Below are 13,021 nucleotides of genomic sequence, written 5' to 3' on the forward strand. Positions count from 1 at the left end.
AATCGTCAAAACAACATCCATAATACTTCCGACAGGTTCGCGATTATTATTTATTGCAATCCTACGCCTTCATTCATCTGTGATGCAGAGCCGTTCATCTTACTTGCACCATGCGATTGCATCACAGCGATCAGCGCCGGGGGTCGCGTCCGAATTCTCTCTTCGTTGTATTTCATCGCATAGTTCATCCACCTTTACGAGCACGGCTATTATATGACATTGTCCTATTTTTCTATTTACGTTTTCCGTGTTTCATGAAATGTTTAAAATAAAGTGAAGATTTTACATTTCTTTATTGTAGTGTACTTGATCTTTGCGAGGATTCATGGCGAATGTTGAAATGTTTTATAATAAACTTGTTACAATTTTCTCGTGCCTTTCTTCAACAGGCGAGCATAGTTTTGATGTTGAAAGTAAAATATTTATATAAATGCAGCTTTATCCCGAGATTTACAGCCGACAGCGGCTGCTCGTCCAAATATCACCCCGCTATTAATGTTGGCTCCAAACCAAAACATTCCCGTTCGACATTGCTTACATTTGCTACTGAATCGAATACTATTCACACATATCCAGAATATTGGCTCCATTGCATATTTACAATATTTCATTTCGCTGCATTTCTTAAGATTTTATGCATCCACAAATTGTGTTTTTTCTTTGAAATGGCTCGTTGAAATGGTAATTTAGTTAATTTGATTTTATTTGTGTGATCTGTGGAGCTATAATTCAGGGGTTGGCACTAATAGGTGGGATGTATCTGTCGTTTTGCCACGCTCGGTTGTAATCCAGTATAAACAAAGTCGATTTGAGTGTCTTTTAAAGAGTTGTCAAATAAAGGGGACATAAATCCGCAGGCTTTGGCTGTAGCTTTCGTGTTGGGAATAAAGTTCATGGCTTTAAGTGTTGTGCCGTTAAGTTGAGCTCAGAGGACTCATTGGGTCTAATGAAGAATAATGTTGTGTGACTTCTAGTAATCCAAGGTCGCGGATATCTGTTGTGTTCCTTTCTTGTGATGCTGTTTTGTTTTCTTGAAGATTTTACAACAATTGCTGAATTAAGTGGATTAGGTATTCGTTGATGCTTTAATTGTTGTGGTAATTATAAAGTTTTATTTTTTAGTCATTGTGATAGCTATTTCTTGAACGGTTTATTTATGTATTCTGTTAGTAAGCAATTTATACCTTTGTGCCTGTCGAGATGCTTGTCTATCTATTTATCCGAAGTTGCTCACAATTGAAAAAGTAAAAAAAAATATTTAAGTTATTTGGCACAAATCGTACTTACATTTTTACAGGCTTACTATTAAAACTATGCAGACATCTATAGAGAGATACTATTTTATTGCTTTATGTGACAATGACCTAATATTTGAGACTGGAAAATTATTACAGCGACCTAGATATAAATTGTGCTCGATAAAATACTGCAAGCATTTGATGCAAAGAAATATTTTCTTCATAAATATGTAACGAGATAAAAGCATGATTACTCTATGAAATACATTTCTAAAGGAAGTTAACACATAAAAGAGAAATAGATAAAAGAAATGAGCGCATAAACTTCTTTTCTTTGAACTGTCCATCTGCTGCAAAGGTTTATCAAAACATCAGTTTTTTAGGTCAACTGTATTTTATATGCATTGAATGCAAAGATATGATAAAATATAAAAAGTCACTTATTCAAAGTAGTCTGAAAATCAGCAGCTTTTTGAGGGTCAAATTTACAAAAGACCGCCCCTATGCTCCTATGCTCAAATTAAGATGAATAAAATACTTCTACTTGAAGTTAATCAAGCCAGTTATTTTACTCCATTACAAACATTATAAACCATGGGTGCAAAACATACAAGAAACCAAAAGAATGTTTTTTTATTTCATTATGCAGGATATCTTTTGTCTCTAAATTGGGCTTTATTTTTCATTTTACATCATAAATTAGTTTACTTTCCAACATCTACATCTAGGTGTTCAAAAAAACGTTGTCTGCCATACACATTACATTTATTTATACAAATTATATTACCTTTCCAAAGTTTACGCGCTCTCGGTAATAAATTAGGAACTCTCTTTGTAGCCGCGTAAACAACCAGATAGGTACTTACTTTAACCTCTGTTTTCACAGATTCTCCTTTAGTCGCCATTCTGTAAACAAAGAAAACATACTTTAGTGCTACAAGATAAATGTCTCTTTTTAACAGTAAAATTATTTATTTGTTGTTTTTCAAACATTTTGCGTTAATTCATAGTTATAAACCTACCAATGTGCATTTGGCAGACATACATTTAGTTTAGTTTTCCAGATTTGAGAAAATCTTCCGTAAGTTCTTTTTAAAAGAGGTTTTTATTTGTAAATTCATTTTTTTATATTCAAGTCTTTGTTAACTTTATGACGTTATTGCTATGCGCAACAAAAAGAAACAGATTTGCCGTTAGGTATAGATGCACCTAATTTGAGGAGAATTGGAGTTACTGGAAAGACAGTCCCTCAACTTTTTGAACTTTCCTAACTCTAAAAAACATTCAAAAGGAAATCAAATAATTCCAAATGTATGCTCAAACAAAATCTCAGTTTGAATAAAATTCTAAAATACAGGCATTAAAAACAATGATAAAAAAATATCTCGAATTCTTTTTCCAAAAATAAGAAGCTATATTGCAAGAATTCCGTCTATTTTACCGTATCTGTTCCTATATGTCTACTAAGCGTAGGAAGCTATAGGTATTGTAAGAAGTGTACCATTTAATATTTTTCTGCATCTGTCCCATATTAAGCATACTTTTCGTGCCCAGCGTTGGGCAATTTTGGAGCTATGAATAAACTTTGTTTAGTAATAATTGGCTCAACAATACAAACAGTTGGTTGGTTGGTATTCAGTTTAGGATTAGTAGGATTGTGTATGGTTGTAGGGCTGTCAGAGTTAACATTGTAGTTGATGAGATTGTTTATTTATTTTACCATTTTAATCCTCTTTATTGTAAAGATTTATTTCAAAGCATTCTACATGCTTTTCAAGCGGCTTATTCCAGGACTATTAATAATCACAACCACATCGTATAATAAAAATGGTTAAGACGTAATTCAACCGGAATCTGCTGAAATAAATAGAAGTACCTTATATAGAACATGGGTGGAACTTTAATAACCGACTTCCCAAAAGGAAGGAATCTCAGAAGTAATCATCAAGTCGGATGTTTACATAATTTTTATTACTAATCCAAGCCCTTACCACGAACCAGTTAGTTGTACGGAAATCCTTTTTACTCTTTTAAAAATGCAGTTGCATAAAATGTAAATAAACCCATATACTTAGATTATGAAGCTGGAGACTGTAAATATCCCGGACCTATATAGCTTTTACTCGGCACCCCTGAGACTGGATGCGGTAACTCGAGCCGCCAATACGCCAATGCAAATAAATTCGAAGCAAACGTGACACCCCTGTCGTCTCCTATTTTTAGTTTAACCGGAATACGCCACGGGTTTCAAAGGTTGGCGACTATCAATGCTTCTTTCACTATAATGGAGATGCACCTATGTATCTACTTAATTCATCTTTATTTCTCCTACTACGTATCCAACGTGATGTTGGGGTCGGCTCTCCTGAATTTTCTTGTCCACTTCACTCTGTCTTCTACATTGCACATTTTCGGACACATTTTTCAAATCTTTCAGTGCTACATTCCTCTATCTTGTTTTGGATAACCTTTCAGTAAAGCTTCGCTAGCCTTTGCTACTCGGATAATGTACAAACTTGACTATACAGACAAATACCTTATATTGCCACCGACGTCTACACTTGCGTACACTGCAAGAGCGACGTCCCGCATCCGGATAAAAACTATCCTATGAAGATTCAACAATGTATAATACTAATACCTAATACTAGATTTTCTGTTCATTCTTAAAAAGTTAACAGTACTATTTCCATGTTTAAGATGCAAGAAATATCAATAGATAGGATACAAAAACTTTGCCAAAAATATTCCACATGTTGAAAATGTATTTTTGTTTACTACGTCCAACTAGTAGCAGCGAATAACTAGGAAATTTGGCATACGCCGGGATAAAGGACATTAACAGGAATTAGTGCAGCCGTAAAATATTTACTAGGTATTTAGCAGTTATGCAGATAACAACTATTACGCGAACTATTATATTTAACGCATGTTTTTAGTATGTATTTATTTAGTTCATCCAGACTGCATGGCGAGGAGTGTAGGAAAACTGAACAAATATTTATGTCCCACTTATTTCTCGACTATTGATTTTTTAGTTTACAAAATATTACCTTACTGTAAGATTTGATTTTCTATGCACTATGGCTAGATTATTCAAATACCTAAGTGGTCCAGCAAGTTTTACAGAATTCAGAGAAACGATATACCCATCTTGATTAACCTTTTTTTATGGGAAATAATTAAATTTCCCCTCCCTCTGTGAATCAGCAGCGTGAGGGAGTGTCAGACTCTTGAGAAACCCGTCATGTTCCTTCTTAAGCCCTTCATGTACCAGGGCCGCGGTAACTCTTTAAAACAATCCCGCAACCCATCTAGATAAACCTTAATCGTGAAAATGTACTAAGTATTAAACGAAACAGAAAGATTCTTCCGTATTTACTATACCTACCTACCATGCATTATATTATTGAAGATTTTACGACGTTCCGCTGTTGAACATTCCCAAAGCATTTCGATTCACTTTGATAGATGTGGGTAATCAAATCGAATTTTACGATTAGCATTAACAAATTCTAATGTTAGCTAGTAATAGCCGACAATACATCGGAATTACGGATATCTGCGCAAATCCGAATTACGCAACTTGTTTAAATTGTGTTTGATTTTGATGGATTTTTAATGTACAAAAGTAATGGATTTAACGCCATCGTTTGTTTTTGTGTTTAGAATTTTTTTTTTTTCATTCTTTGAATTAGATCATCTCTCAAGATTTTCTACATCTGTTAACTTTTACAAACCGCCGTTTTATAATCAAAAGTCATAAATAAGTATAAAATCATTTAAGCTTATTAATGCACATGGTTTAAAATTGTAAAGATTCAAATAAAATAGAAATAAATATTCATAAACATCACAGAAATAGGGAAGGTATCATAAACTTCATTAAGTTTTCACTTCACAAAGCACAACATTGTGTTGCACAATAGATACGTAGGTGTGTTTGGACCGGTATTATCCTCTTCATCTAAACACAGCATCAATCCACAACATTAGGTACATAAACAGCTCGAAAATATTCATCAAATCCAACTCGACTAATTTTACGACTAACCCGAACCGTTTACTACGCGAACGCACTAAATTTTAGCGCTCCTAATCCAATTTAGGTTTTAACCTCAAGGTTCGTTCGAAATTAACTTTTAACGTCCATAAATGACTTTTGAACGAATCCAGGGAATTTTCAAAGGGCCCCACGGACCTTATTTCATAGTTATTTTATGTCTATTACGTTCTAATCTGCACGTTTAATTAATTCCGGGTAGAAATTACAGAGGTACAGAGGTAAACTTTCATAGAATTAACTTTGAGTTTCGAAATTAAGAAATTGGGGTTGAAGAAATTGTATTTTCGTTTTAGTTTAGTACCTTAAATTAAAGTAATATTGTCTTTAAGTTATTACCTAGCTATTATAATTTATGCATATTTTTTAGATTTGTATGGCAGCGACTATAACATACACTTTTTTTTATACATACTATTAGGTAAAATAAAAAGGCCCCGAGCCTTTAATTAATTACCTGTGTCTAATAAAGGCCAATAAAATTTAAAACACCCCTACTATATCGTCTAGAAAATAAATCGAATTCAGTAGGTATTTTACACGTTTTGCGATTCAAATATTTCAAATTGAATAACGAATAAACCAATCCAGATATATTTTATTACGTTCTATATAAAAATATATTCTATTTTTATTAAATCCCTTGAAATACTCAGACAGAGAAATTCAAAACAAAAATGTTTAGAAACCGATACTCTCGCAAATCGTTTTTATTTTCGTACCTAAATATTTTATTTAAATTAAAAATAATGTATAGAACTTCTTTAAAAATATACCAATGTTTATTTTCATAAATGTGATATTAAGAGCAATATCTATTTAGACTTCAAGCTGCTTTTTATAATCACAAGAAAAACCGAGTATCAATTCATTTTATTAACAAAACTATTTGTAATGCACTAGTTTGAAAGGAGAAAGGCTGTAAATAGATCAAATAACTTAGTAATAAAAAACTTTTTTGAATAAAAGTACCCACAACTTAATGCAGAAAAGACAAACTTCACTATTCGTAGACTGTAAAACAAATGAAGACATTCGTCTACCAAGAAACGAATCCAGAAACGGCTGCAATAACATTTAGACGTAATAATATCGTGTCGTTCTCACATCGTTACTGTTTGTCCGGCTCCGGATCCGAGGAATCGCCCGGATCTACCGGATCTAGTTTATCGGATGTAGAAGCTGTTAGTAGATACTTTATTATTGGTAGATTTTATTATTTGAGAAAGATTATGTGGACATTGTGTTAAGTCAAAGAATAACAATATTTTCACTAAAGATACTCCAGTATAATGCTAGCTATAAGTATAATTTCGAACGTCTTGGTAATTTTTACATACTGCGGAATTACTTGAAAGACATGAAACATTCAGACTGCATACAAATTTATTTTTGTCTATTACAGCTGCTTAACCATTTCCGCGAATGGTTAAACAGAGTTGTAACCTCTATTAGTTTAGCATTAGAAAACATACTTCCCCATGTCGATAACAAGAAAAAAACTCAAGTCGCTCATCAGTAGAGCATTAGGCAAGTCTCCAAGCGGCGACCGTTAACCCCGCTCAGAGCGTTATCATTGCCCTCATACGAACCGAATGGAAAGCTTCACGTCATAATAAACTATTTTTTCGCGAGAAAAGGAACGTAAAAATAGATCCCAGTGCCGTCCACATAAATCGTGTGCTCGCGCGCTGCACTACTTTATATCGCACAGTGGACAAGCGGGCGATTCACAACAGTTTTTTTCCTCCTGCTTTCAAAGATAATGCTGATAAAATATAGTTATGAAACTGCAAGAAAATACCCTTCGCAGGCACGTCGGCTGTTAGCTTGTTTGTAGAGGATAGAGCGGGTGCAGTAAGTTGTGTGAAATAATGTCATGCCTTGCGGAAAAATCGCGTTGGCTTGAAAGGCAAATTCTGTTCCGCGGAATAGTTTCGGAGAAGTGGGGCTGCATAATATGATACGGGAGGCGCCATCTTGCGTTTGTTTTTAAACAATTTTGATATTTCAACTCGTGGAGTGTGTAGTGTAGAAATGGTTTGCAGAATATCAAAATGCTGAGATGAGTTAGGTTTTTTTTCTTGAAGATGAATTTAAATTGTACATTCATTATTTTTGTTATTTGTAATATATTGCATCTATGTACTTCAATAATCTCTTGTATTGTTACAGATTTTAGGATGTATTAACCGACAGTAAATAACATACGTATGTACATATAACCCGAACATTTACTTTTAAGTTTGTTGCAATATGGTACAACTTTTTTAAAAGATTTTTAATATATAAACAATGCCAACACTCGTCAATAAAAAAAGTGTCGAAAGTTTAAATAACACAGACCAATAAACAAGCTTAACGAATTCATATAAAAACCCTCAAATTGAGTTTCGGTTTAATCTCTGACCGTTCATAGTAATTTTAATAGCTGATCCTATATCGATAGGTTAATCCGATTATCCGATATACACTTAGTTTTCATTGCAGAATAACCCACTTACAAATAAAATTCACAAGTTGAATAAATTAAATTTATAGTTGGAATTTTATATTTTACTCTCTAAATAAACTTGGATCGTGAAAAGGTTCTGATAGATATCAAATTGGGTTTCTGCAATATTATCATCTTATTGATATCTTAATATTAACTTTTATGAAAATGCTTTATGTTATTAATATTTCAGATACTATAAAAATAAAATTAACCAACGTATTTTGTATTATTTTTAGCCACAATCTAAAAATACATTTAGATATTTTATTTGATACCATTGAACCAGATAATATTTCTCCATCTTTACACCAAATATTTATACCTAAAGCAATCTATTAAGGCACAGGATTACCAACAGCAAAAACCTCGGGGTTCTTAAAACAAATGTTTACTATGAATTTACATATTCAAGTTACAAAGTACACAGTTGTTTAAATAAAAACAGAAGCTTATATTGTTGTCCTAAAATTGATATTCGCGGGAAAACGTAGTAAACCACATCATTTGGAACTCAGCAGTACTTCTGAAAGATTTGCTATAATAGTCATCAGAGAAATAAATAAACATGTTATTCAGTTAAGCTTATAAAGGCGAACTGTGTCATACGTGGGCTGAAACGACAGATTTTATGAATTAAGGCAACCAAATATAACATTGGCCCAATTCTTTCATTTCATTTCGTAAAATTCTAACACCTTTTTATTCACATCTCGAATACAAGAGACAAAAATAATTATATATGTTTTTTTTTTAAATACGAGCATATGATTATGCCTCTGGATTGTCAGACATCTTCCTTCTACAACATTATTTTTACATACGTAAGAATAGAAACAATAAGGAGCTTTTCCTTACTTCACTCTATGAACTGTAGTTACATTTAAATTACGCAAACATATGTACAAACACCATGATTGTCTTTCTGTCAAGATCTTCATTGACAGCAAAGACCAAAGTCCCAAATCAAATTCAAATGATTTATTTCAAAAACAAATCAAAATCACTAGGTCTTATCTTAACTAGGTTTATTTGCCTGAACTAGGTCGTAATGTTTTTCAGTCAAAAGCCACGGTAAGACAGATATTCATCCATCTAAGTACCGACACCAATACATAAACGTATCGTTACCTATCGCTCCCTTAACCTACAACGTTTTTTTACTAAAAACCTACTGAGCAGGGAGCAATATAGCCCATAACATTTGTTATGATCGTTCCCTAGCTAGACGTATATAAAAACATGATAGCAAGCTTCTAAGATTGAATATCACAATTCGCCGAAGACAGAGGGTAACTGAGTTTACGAGTAGAGTTATGAGTACCTAGTGTTACTTGGATGCCGTAACCGAAGATAGTTATATGAGGCACATTTTTTTCGGGAATGTGGAATGAATTTGACTGTCATTTGTTTTTATTTTTTGGAAGAGTTTAGGTGGCATTTGCTTTGTAACTGTTATGTCTAACTGTAAGGAGATTAGTGAATATTCGATGGTCTTTCAGACCATCAGAATACCGTGTGTTCGAGTTCAAGACAAAACTGCTGAACCGATTTGGTAAGCAGGTAGCCAGAGGTTGAGATAGGATATAGGCTACTTTCTATACATTTGTTAGAAATGATTCTCCTAGGAACTTTGTGAAACTTACAAAAATAATCACTTAAAGTGAATTTATTACTTAGTAAGTTTAATACTTAGTTTATTTGTTTGGAAAAACAGATAAGTAATAAACATATTATAACCATAAACGTTACTAATCAAGCACAACTTAATTATACCTATCGGTTATTAAGCTTTATAGCTCTATGAACGCGCTGACCTTTTATTACTTTTATATTAAATTAATTAAACGGCTGGTTATTTTAACTCTAGCTACGGAATCTAGGTCCGTAATTATATTAACTTTCGTATTCCTGAAATGTTAGAACCATTTGTTAAGGAAACTCCATTAATTTTCATTGAACTTCATAATTCATGAAAAACTACGATGATAGACTAGTATTTCATTATTTATATGTCACATTTTTGAACTGAATGCGTTAGAATATAATCTTTACAGGTTTTCCAAAAGTTGCAATTCTGTTACTTTTGAAACAAAAATTAAGAGACCGCACGCTACAAACTAAGTCGGCTGATAGTTTGATTGGGCTCATAAATCAATATGAAGATGAATGGTCGTACGCGCATTACAAAGTTCAGATATTTAGCTGTATCAGACAGACTGAGTTTTTTATACAAATCAAAATTTTACTAAGAAATAAAACACCCATCGGGTCAACTGTCAGCCGACTGTTTAGTGTGTTCGTCCACAAATGCCTCAAACATACTTAAAAGTAAGTACAGTCGAGTACAATGTAAAAACACAAACAACTTCAAGATTTCGGCCTTGCACGACAGAATACGTGGAGTCGCGCACTAAATCGTTAAATGTGATTTAACGAACCACTGCCAACGTTTGGCTAAGAAATCTATTCTTGTTATTTGTGTTGCTTTATTGCTTTACTGGTTATAACGGAACGGAACTTCGAACCTTGAACTCAATTTTCGGGTCGGGAATTTTGATTTGATTAATTTTTTTGTCCGGATCTGTTGTGCTAGGAAGTTCGTAGGAAAGGATAATTTGTCTAGCAAAAAGATTTGACTCGGCAAGTATGATTAAATTAAATACAATTTGTATTCTTTATGTTGTTAGCAATAAGTATTATTTTTGCATTACCGATTGTCTTTCAAACCACAACTGAAACTTCCCATAGTATGAGAAAGCAGGTTCACCCACATAACTGGTCTAGTCTTTATGAAACTCTAGCCTAATTTCAAAACGATGTTCTTCGTAATACATAACACATTTACATAAACAAGATTAATCGTAACTTGGTATCTTTAATTTATTCATTGTGTTTTAATTCCAGTTTGAAAATCGGGTCGTCTGAATTATTCGCTAGATGCGATCTCTTTGTTTGAAATTCAAATTTTAAGATCATTTTGTCAACGTTAACGCACTTTGGGTATATCAAAAGACTGAAAATATCTCGTTTAATATGATGACATTTTCTTTGGCTGTTTAAGAATTAAATGGTGTAATTATTTTGGTTGTTTAAAGGTGGGTAATTTGGGAAATGAGTGTGTTTTGTTTATTTCTCAGGTTTATCTTATTTGGGTGGGAGTTATGAGTTATCTAACACAGTCATTTTTCAAAACACTGAGGAAGCAAGATCTGCCACTGGCTGAAAAATCGGTTAAATTTTATGATACTTGTTACTTAAAAATGTATATAAGACTATATACTACATACCTCATAACTGTACCACCATCTGGTTAGTAACAGGCTAATAATAACCAAAACTTCTCCTCACACAAAAAATATCGTCTACGAAAACAACGTAAAATAATTGCTCCCGTAATCTACTGAAAGCTGAAATTAATGCACTCCCGGTAAATAGCATCTGGACCCACTTTGACGTACCCTGATGGATCACCAACTAATTTGATGGATCCCTTGTAAACGAATGAAGCGATGGATTTTAAATGTATTTTAAATAGGACACAGTTTACCAGTGGGTGTTCGTTGATCAACTGCAAGTTTTGAAGTATAATAACTGGTGTTTTGACTAGACTGTGACATTAATGCAATGTGTTTGTCATATAGAATATTTGGCAGGGTTAAAGAGACAATTTACTGCATTACACTAAACATGAAGCCAAGCAATTGTAATGGTTGCTTCTAAAATGCAGATATTATATATTATTGTCATGTTTAATAGTTTTATGGTACATGTGTTGTCAGAGACGAATGGAGAACCTCCTCCTTTTTAACATCGGTGATATACATTTATACCTACTTTCGTCAAAAATAGACATTTCTACGCAGTTTTAAATTTTCAGAAACTGCTTTATCTAAATCCGATTTTTTCCACACTTGTCCTAAATTACCGTGACATCCGTGAATCATAGGTTCAAATACCAATACTGACTAAAATACCTAATAATGTAAGTTTTTTTCCAATGACACATAGAATACGTCTTTGAGGTACGTTGACTTGTCGACAGGTTTACAAATAAAATTAGAACTATGAACGAAACCACATAAATCATAGATATTTCGGTAAAATTACTCTTTGTCTTAAAATTGAACGTGTGACTCGAAAGGCAAAAAGTCTAACCTTAATGAGACGTTTAGGTAAAAATATAACATTCTATAAAAAGAAAATCTATAACATTTGCCTGCCCCGACTTCTTGCTGAATCCTGGTCTCCTGAAATCCTAAAGTTTTAGGTCCAAACTTCACAAAAGGAGAGTAGAGCGGAGAAATTTTTCAACAACCTGTAGATATCTATGTGTTTTGGTGTAATCTGGGTCTTAAGACTGCTTAGTTGTGATCGCCGTTTCTGAGTTTTACTAATACATTGTAAGTTTAAGCTATACTAGGCTAGGCTATTGAAGAATCTTCTTGCACCAGGATAAAAAAGCTATCTTCCCCATGTTATTCTCCCTTCACGACCAAACCAACCGTTTCACCCGATTCAAAATAAAACAAAAAAAAACTATTCAAAAAACGAACGGTCAGTTAAGATACCGTCTACACAAACACGGAACTCCAGCTTCAAGAACTAAAAATTCCGAGGTGGACGCACTCTCTAAGTTCATTACCACTTGGCAGTGGACAGCCGTCACCTGGAAAACACCTTTTACCACCTACGGCTTGGCTGGCAGCCAGACCGCACCTATAGATCTGTTCTCCATTCACCACGAGGGATATCTTAGGGTACGTCTCAAATGGGTGACGGATTTTTGATGGGAATATGCGATTTGCAAACTGGGTTAACACTACTTATAACTATGAAACCATTTATATACCTACTAGCTGTTGCCCGCAACTTCGTCTGCGTGGGCAAGTTTCATACAAACTTTCATCCCCTATTTTATCCCCTTGGGGGTAGAATTGATCAAAATCCTTTCTTAGCGGATGCCTACGTCATAACATCTACCTGCATGCCAAATTTCAGCCCGATCCGTCCAGTGGTTTCAGCTGTGCGTTGATAGATCACTATGTCAGTCAGTCAGTCAGTCAGTCACCTTTGAGTTTTATATATTTAAAGATATTATTAAACAATCTCCTCCATCGCTTATGTCAGGTTTGTATTTCACGAGTAGTTCAAAAGCGACTCATAGGCCATACTTTCATGCAATTTTATCTATTAGGTATAAGGTACCCGCGGGTATTAAGGCCT

At 33.7% G+C, this 13,021-nt stretch overlaps 1 protein-coding gene across 1 annotated transcript in view; it reads right to left on the reverse strand.

Annotated features, from left to right (window-relative positions):
* Positions 1 to 13,021, reverse strand: part of LOC110380730 (uncharacterized) — a 222,030-nt gene that overhangs the window by 123,337 nt on the left and 85,672 nt on the right. The gene's annotated exons all lie outside the window — the stretch shown is intronic.

This window comes from Helicoverpa armigera, chromosome 23 (genome assembly GCF_030705265.1).
Source record: "Helicoverpa armigera isolate CAAS_96S chromosome 23, ASM3070526v1, whole genome shotgun sequence".
Classification (NCBI taxonomy): domain Eukaryota; kingdom Metazoa; phylum Arthropoda; class Insecta; order Lepidoptera; family Noctuidae; genus Helicoverpa; species Helicoverpa armigera.